Here is an 8308-nt window from a genome sequence, read left to right on the forward strand (position 1 = left end):
AGGATCTGACAACCCCACTTGACACGACAGGCCGGACCTCAACTAAACACATAAGAGCACTAAGAGCAGATGGACTTTACAGACATGAAGTACGGAGCACAGCTGGGTAGGGCTCTAGAGAGAAATAGGAGGAGTGAGGCAATGACAAAGCAGGATGGGAAAATTGAATGAAGAGAAATAAAGAGTGTGATAGAGGGAATGGGATTTCTTTTCTGAGCCCACCACACAATTTTTCTGTTTGATGGGATACCTGCCAGAGGGATGCAAGAATAATCTATAAACCACTCAACCATGTCAAATGTGCTCCATTACACCTGCCACGACTGAAAGCAAAGTTGAATTAACAATCACGATCTGAAATCAAGTCTGATGGTGACAAGAAGAAGGAGAAATCCTATAAAAGGAAGGGTTAATTTCATGTTTTTGAGTTGAAATAAAAAAGTAGGAGACCTATCGTATCCATACACACAGACACCGTTGCAGACATGACTGATGTATATGATGCCTCTGCCTTCAGATGGCAACCAGTGGACCCGCAGGTCATCAATGTTGTATGTTTATGCCTTTTAAGTATTGAACAGACCGCCCTCTCAGTTAAACTTCTGAGGAGATTGGTTCTGTCAGACCAGTGGAAGGAAAGTATCTTACAATGTGATCTCAGCAAGAGATATGCTCCATTATTTAGGGACAACAAACAAGTGTGTGGTGTTGTGTTGTGTTGTGTTGTGTGTGTGGCTCCCCATGGCTGCGACAACAGTTGAATGCAATCACAGTGCTCGCCATGTCTGTTTTTCCGGCAGTCCAGACCACAACTAGACTGATGTCTCCCTATATTTGAGAGTATTGTATGTGACAGCCGGCAAACTGCCTCGAAGGGAGATCCTGGATGTGCGTGTGTGTGTTTTGTTTGCATGTCTGCATTTTTGCATGCATGCTCCACTCTTACTCAGACACTGAGGTGAGCAGACAGATCCCTGCAGAAACATGAAGCTTTACTAAACCCAGCCAGCGCTACACTAAAAGTCAGGAAGCCGAACAAGCTAAAATATCCTGTACAGAATGAGGGGAAAGCATCCTGTAAAAATGTCCACTCCACTTCTGCTTCTTTCTTTCTTTCTTTCTTTCTTTTCCTACTTGGGTTATGCTCCCACTCTGTGCTCCTGTGGAGTAATGAATAATAGAGGAGTGCTTGTCTTCCCTCGCTCCCCTAGTTAATCAGAGCTCGCCTGGCTGCCCTCTTCTCTGCCACTCCTCACTTTAATAAATCATTCAGGCCTTCAGGACAACAAGTCCGTCAGCGCAGGCTAAGCCAGGGCCATGCTGGTAAAAACCGCCTTCTCTCACTACAACCTCCTCCTCATCCTCCACCACTCCAAATCTAGCAACAGCCCTGTCTCACTATCCTCTCCGTGTCCTTCACTTTTTCATTTATGTCCTCCTCTCTCTCTTTTTTCTCTTTACGAGACAAATCAAACTGGCAAGCAGTCCCACTCCATTTCTCTCCCTCCCTCTGTCTCTCTCCCACGGGGAGCCATTTCACTTAAGCTCTCACTCTGCCAGGGTTCGACCCAATGGGTAATGTTCTCATTCCTCATTTCTTTCCTCCCTCTCCTCCTCCTCTCACTCTCTCTGCCCTCCCTGTCGAAGCAGAAATCCCTGACGGGGTTGACGTCACATGGATGTGTCCCCAATGGATGCTGCTGCATAGAGGGTAATAAAAGGGAAGGATACTAAAGAAACATTGCAGGATGTGCTGAGGGAGATGTGCTTGATGTAACACAGCTATTACATCAAGTTATAGCTATGTTAATCTTTTCAACGTTGAAGGGTTGCAGTAGCTTAATTTGCACCGTCTTGGTGCCTTTAAGCAAAGCAATGTTGGGAAAGTTCCTGGGGATTGTGTTAACCGTATTGCAGGAGTTATTGTGTCATGATCTGTTGCAGGTTTTCTTTTGTTTAATCACGTGAAGTATGTGGTTCACTCTGATTCAACCTGTTATTCTTCAGTTAGTGATATAGTGTAGTTAATGCATTTCACACATTGAGCATGTAAATAAAGAGAGCAAGCTCAAAATGTTTGTGACAAAATTGTATTCTTATCTACTGAGGCCGTTGTCAGTGGAGAAAATGGTGATGAAGAAAATGATTGATATTTATTTGGATGATTGCAGAGCATCTGTGCAAAATGGTGATACTGTAATGAAGCTATTCATTTGACATACTAGAAACAATGTTCAAACCAAGAAAAATCTGTTGTTTTATATCAGCGCATTTCATTTGGTCACCCGTCACCATAACTTCAGGGGGAAAATCAGATAATATGTCAGAGAGCGAGGAGGGAAGTTGGAGAACGTGACTTTAAAACACTACCACCATTTTCATCGGCAATGGTTGTTTGACAATGACAACAGCAACTCCCATGATCCCTTGCTACTGCACAACTTCATCAAACTATGCCATTTTTTATAATCGTTGTGATCGAGAGACCTCCATGACCAGAAATTGCATACTGTGTACCTCAAGAATTATGAACACATGGCAACAACGTGTAAACTAATTAACCTCAGTGTCTTTCGCGTATGTATACAGTCTTGTGCTAAATTATGCTATATGTCTAAAAGCTGGAAACACAGAGGTGAAGTTGCATCGTTATACAACAAGTGTCTTTCCCCAGAGTTGTTGGCCCGTGCTTTTACAGGGACTTACACTCAGATTCTGGTTCAGGTCTTTATTAAAATGAGAACCAAAAACAAATTCCAGGATGGGTTTGAGGGGGCAAAAGACACATAGGAGCATGATTTGAAAGCTTTCACAAAAGCCCTTGTTTGCTCCCTGTACTTGAAAATGCTCTCTCACTCAATGTTGTCCACTCTCTCCCTCCTCCCCTCCCCTCCCCTCCCCTCCCACCTCACCCCCCACTTCAACATACCCATAGATCCTCTCAGGGTATCAGCACTTCGTGCTAACAACCTCCGCATCTAACTCCGTCTCCTCTCTCTCTTCTGGGTGTTTTCAGCCTCTTTGAGTCCTTTACAGACAAACTGCCTGAGCAGCAATTATTCTTAATCTGGCTCCATTAACTGAGTACCCCCCAACTCCCACCACCTCCTTGGCTGGAGGGTATTATTCACTTTAATTGCCAAAATACATGAGACCCCCGTCCCGTCTTATATCTCTCATCCTTCTCCCTTTTTTTCCATCTCCATCCCTCGTTCATTCTTTAGAGAAATGTTTTTTTTGTAGGTTTATATCTTAATATTCATTCATATTTATTTCGTTTACATTCTCTTATCCCTTTAGCTTATCTTTCTCACTACAGTTGTCCACAAATGACTCAACTGGAGCTTTTTCTTCATCATGGCTCCCCTCTCACTTTGTACATCTCATCCCTGTAGATGGCCACTCAAGCATTTATTCCATTATTTACCACAATTTCACTGCGTAAAAATCCAATGGAAACTCTCAAAAGTATGTGCAAGTGTGTGTGTGTGTGTGTGTGTGTGTGTGTGTGTGTGCTAGGATGTGTGTATGCCCTGGTATTTTCTCGCTGTCCGATCTGATTAGCGGCTGCTCCACCGTCCCTTTCAAATGCTCATAACGAGGTGCTGTGTCAGTTCACTGTGAGGTTAACTAATAAAAGGAGAAAGATGTCGCCAAATTTGCTGCATTTGGGGGGGGGGGGGGGACATATTACAGAGCACCAAACAAAATAAAGGGTGAGAGAGGCGGGGGGGAGGACAATAGACTACAGAGTGTAGAGCAGAGATGTGTTATATCATCATTTTGTGTGGTGACCTCAGTTAGACAGTGCAGTCTGCCTCATTGCTGTGAAGCACTCTACACCAGGCAGCTCTGTCCATGACTCCACCGTGTTAGAATATGGATGAGACCTCAGATGAAGTTCATGATATATTTAAAAATATTTGTAACATACCCGCTGCAGAGAACAATTTCAACATGTTCTTGTAGGACAGGGTGATACGCCCTTAACGTTGTAATGCTACAAAAAAGTAAAACTAGCACAGTTCTCATTTTTTATGACGAATCGACCGGACAAAATGCGAACAGTTAACATTTTCCACAAACTACAGCAACAGCAACATGTCACGGGCTATGACATTTGTACAAAACATGTCATATCATGTTCACATTACATGTTAATTACCTGTCTTTCATTTCCGGGGGCGCAGGAATAGTGAAATTATATTATATTATTATATTTCTGACATTAACAACGTCATCTCAACATTTATAAGCCATGTTTGTGGCAATAAAACCGGACGTTTTTGATGGGATGTCAGGCCGGAGAGAAATGGAAAACTGAACCTAAGGAAACGTAAAGTTGCAACATAAAGAAACGTAGAGTTTTACGTTTTTGGTTGTTATGAAACAAAGTAGGGCCTGCTTTGGTTGGTTGATAAAATGCACTCCCCTACGAAATCACTCCTTTACAAATATGGCTATTCAGGTTATCTGGGGGGAAAGTCCTGTATTTTTTTTAAATTTAAAAATGAATAATTGATTACATTTAACCTCCTTTAGCAACACCCCAACATTAATTACGTGTTTAATTCTCAATGTATTGAATCAAGTTTTGTTTTTGGGCCAAATGTTCCTTTGTTTATTAATGTTTTGTTAAATGTGCATGTTTACCTTATCCCCATAAGCCTAATGTTTTTATACCTCTTCCACCCACCATCTGGTCGAGGTTTGTTCCAGGTGGGTGTGTTGTCTGCTCGCACATCCCTCATGAGGATGGATGTTTGAGAGGAATGAAACTGACTGTGACTATGCCAAAGAGATGGAGGACAGATGAATAATCCTCTGGAAGCTCAGTCCTATTTCAACAGGATCGAGCTGCCGAAGCAATCACAGTTAGCCGAGCGAGGGGCAGCGTCCCATCAATAAAGTGGACAGGACTGTTACTCTTTGGGTGGTCACTTTCCTGAACACCCTTCATATCTCCCCATCTGTCCATCTTTTGAGTATCAAACACTCACCTCTCGCCGACTGTAAATGTGGCTGCAAAAAAGTTTGTAGTTTCATCCTTCACAGAAAGCTGTGACCGTGGTCAGCTTGATTTATGTGTTAAAATTGGTTCCAAGTTTTCTTTTTACTGCAAAATGTTCATCCCTATTTTATGCACTGAATGTACCAGTCTGTCTTTCACCAAAACACGGTCACAGAAAACTGCTTTGTGTTGCACTATCAGTTAAAATCCAACAAATATGCCGTTGGGTATTTCAGAATCAGATTCTGTCACATGCACTATTTTAAAAGGTTGTAGCAAACCAAAGCGTTCAAAAGTTCACAGTTAGAGTAATAATACACCTTAATTGAAGTACCAGGTGTATAGTAATCTAATCTACAGATGTCTTTTGTTGCAGTAATGTCGGCCACTTGGACAGCAGGGCTGATCCTGCTACACAGTATCCAGCTCTCTTAATATAGATCCTGTTGAGCAGTACATGTATGCAAATGTTTTACATTAACTTCAGCCTTAGTTAACCTTTTAACCCTGACATGCGAATGGCCAAACACTGTTGTCGCTTTACGGGGCAGTGAACACAGCTTTAAAAGAAATAGTGCCGTGCCACTTCAAAGACCAGGACTTGCTTTTTACTTGCAGCTTGTCTCCGATTATATGTTTCAAAACAGGTTATCTACAATAGTTTGCATTAAAAACACCACAGCTTTAAGTATTTACTTGGTTTTAATTTATGACCAGACATATCATTTATAGACATAAACAAGCACAGAGCTCCATTAGTGAACTCACTCACTGCTGTTCTTCATCAGTGTTGTGTGTAATTGAGTAGCAGCCCAGGTTATCCCTCCAGGATCTCCAGGTGGTTCACCCATCAGATTGATCCCCTCAGGCCTGGAGTACACGTAGATACATACATGAATGTACACATACACTTAAATCACAAAACATACAGCCCCATAATGTGAGCTCAGAACTGTCTCTGACCTCTTTGTGCTGATGCTTGTACATTACACCCTGCCCTGTCCCAACACACAGCGGCATGTGTGAGAGTCCGCTGATTAAGACAAGCAACATCCCATGGAGAGGCCAAGACGGACACAACTACGTCCTGGACAGCACTGTTCCCAGGTGTGTACTGCAAAATGACACATTGTTCTTGTTCAGGAGGTGAAAGCAAGAATGCGATGCTCCACTAACCTCTTTTTATTGGAGTGGCGCTTTTTCAATTTGTTGGCAACTCATTAAGCCATCATTTGTTGTCCATGTTGTCCCTCTCTCTCACAGATAGACGCAGCTATCTCTATTTATATTTACTTATCAAACATCAGGAACATGCACAATTTCTTGAGAAATGTTTTAGTTTAGTACGGACACCTGAAAGCCTTTTTGTTACTCTTGTATTGTTTGTTAAAAATAGCTGAACAGTCTCAGGTTATATAATCACATGGCACCAGCTATGATTGTAATGTGAGTGTAAGTGAAGCTCGCCTGTTCTTTTCATCTCACTGAATGCAGACGACATCATTTGATGGACATTTCTTTTATCTTAAGATCCTACTGACGCTTCACTTTGATCACAGGTGTCTCACAGGCATCGTGGTGATGAAACTGTGATCCCGCTGGAAGTGTTTACATCACATCAAGCTGCTGTTTTGACTTGTTGGTCCCCAAACTCTCCTCCTCCTCCACAGAGCATCACTTATTGTCCCCCTCACAGCTCGCCATGTAATCAATTTACTGCTACATTTATCTCTCTCCGCTCCTCCTGAGAAAACCTCACCGCTCTCTCTCTCTCTCTCTTTCCCCTCCCTTAGGTCTCTCTCCCATGTTAATTCAGACAGACCAGCACTCCAAATATAGAAAACCAAATCTATCTCTGAGCATGTAAATGATGACACTTTTTCAGGCATCTATGATCGTTAAACCCTGTATCAAACTCTGTGTGTGCGTTTGATTGTATTCCTGTAAACATCCCTGCATGCGTGTGGGTTGGGGGGTGATGCCTGACATGTGAATGTGTGTGGGCGTGTTTGTGTATCTCACACTGAGCTCTCTCCATTTCAATTGTCCGCGTATCTCTTAGCATTTCTTTCCTTATGTAAGATAAATAATTCAGGCCTTCAGAGGCAGAGAGTGGAGAGGGAACATTCGTGGAAAAAAAATGAAAGAGTCATGAGCCCCGACTTCCTCCATGTATTGTCTTTCAAAGGCTGCATTTCCTCTGTGGTGGTGCGTAAACCCCAGCGTACTGCAAGCCACACACACACACACACACACACACACACACACAAATCAGTCCTCATCAGCCTGTGTGCAGCCCAGACTGGAGATTGAGCTGCTGCATTTGCATTTTGCCTAAAGTGTTTGGCACACAAACAGCATCTCTTGTTAGCCCTTGTCTGTAAAAAGGATAATAGATTACATCTTGCAAAAAATATCGATACGTCCCCGCAGGGCTGTTTCACAACAACAAAAAGCAGGGTTAGAAGAAGAGCAGCCCGGATACCTCGGCATGTTCTTATTATCTAAATTGAATAAATTAAATATGAGACAGCCACACAGATTAAACACTTTCTAGCAATAATTATGTTTAAGAACTCCAAAGTGATTTTGTTTCCCCTCCTCCTCCTCCTCCTCCTGAGTATTGGATTAGCTGTGTTTCCCCTATTTAGCTACTTACCACCTCAGGCTTTTTGCTAATACTCCACTCCCCCTTCTCCACCTATTTCATCCCCCCCTTACAAGGTTTGCTGAGGTAGCCGTTCATGTAGAGAAGTTGCAGCTGCAGCGCTCCTAAAGGAAAAAACACAAGCTTACTTAAAATATCAAGCCTCGCTCTATTTGCCTGCAGCTCTTTTCATCTAATCAAGAATGCTGTAATTGAACTTAATTTCACCGTTTTGTGAAAAAACCCTGCGCTTTGTGTTGATTTGCTGCTGTGTGTGTGTGTGAACGTCCGTCGTTTCAGTGCCAGGAGGTCGTTGCCTTTTCACCCAGAAGCCGTCTCAATCCCTGGTTAGCTCATTATTCTCAAATCGGCTTGTAGAAAATGATTGACGAGTGAGGAGATAAGTCTTATTAGTGACACTTAGTGACACTTTGACATCAGACAGTGGCAGGCAACACACATACAGTCCCAGGTCAGAGGTTGGGGTGACAATACAAAGCAGCCCACACCTGAGGAGAACAAGAATCCTAATACTTGTGAATGCACACAAATTAAATGAAAAACAGGTTTTTCCAGATTATCATCGTGTAACCCAACTGCCAGAATAAACGCTGTATGTTTCTGATGTTGGCCTCAACCAGTGCAAACTT

Source organism: Pagrus pagrus, assembly GCF_965226575.1.
Source record: "Pagrus pagrus genome assembly, chromosome: 4".
NCBI classification, from domain to species: domain Eukaryota; kingdom Metazoa; phylum Chordata; class Actinopteri; order Spariformes; family Sparidae; genus Pagrus; species Pagrus pagrus.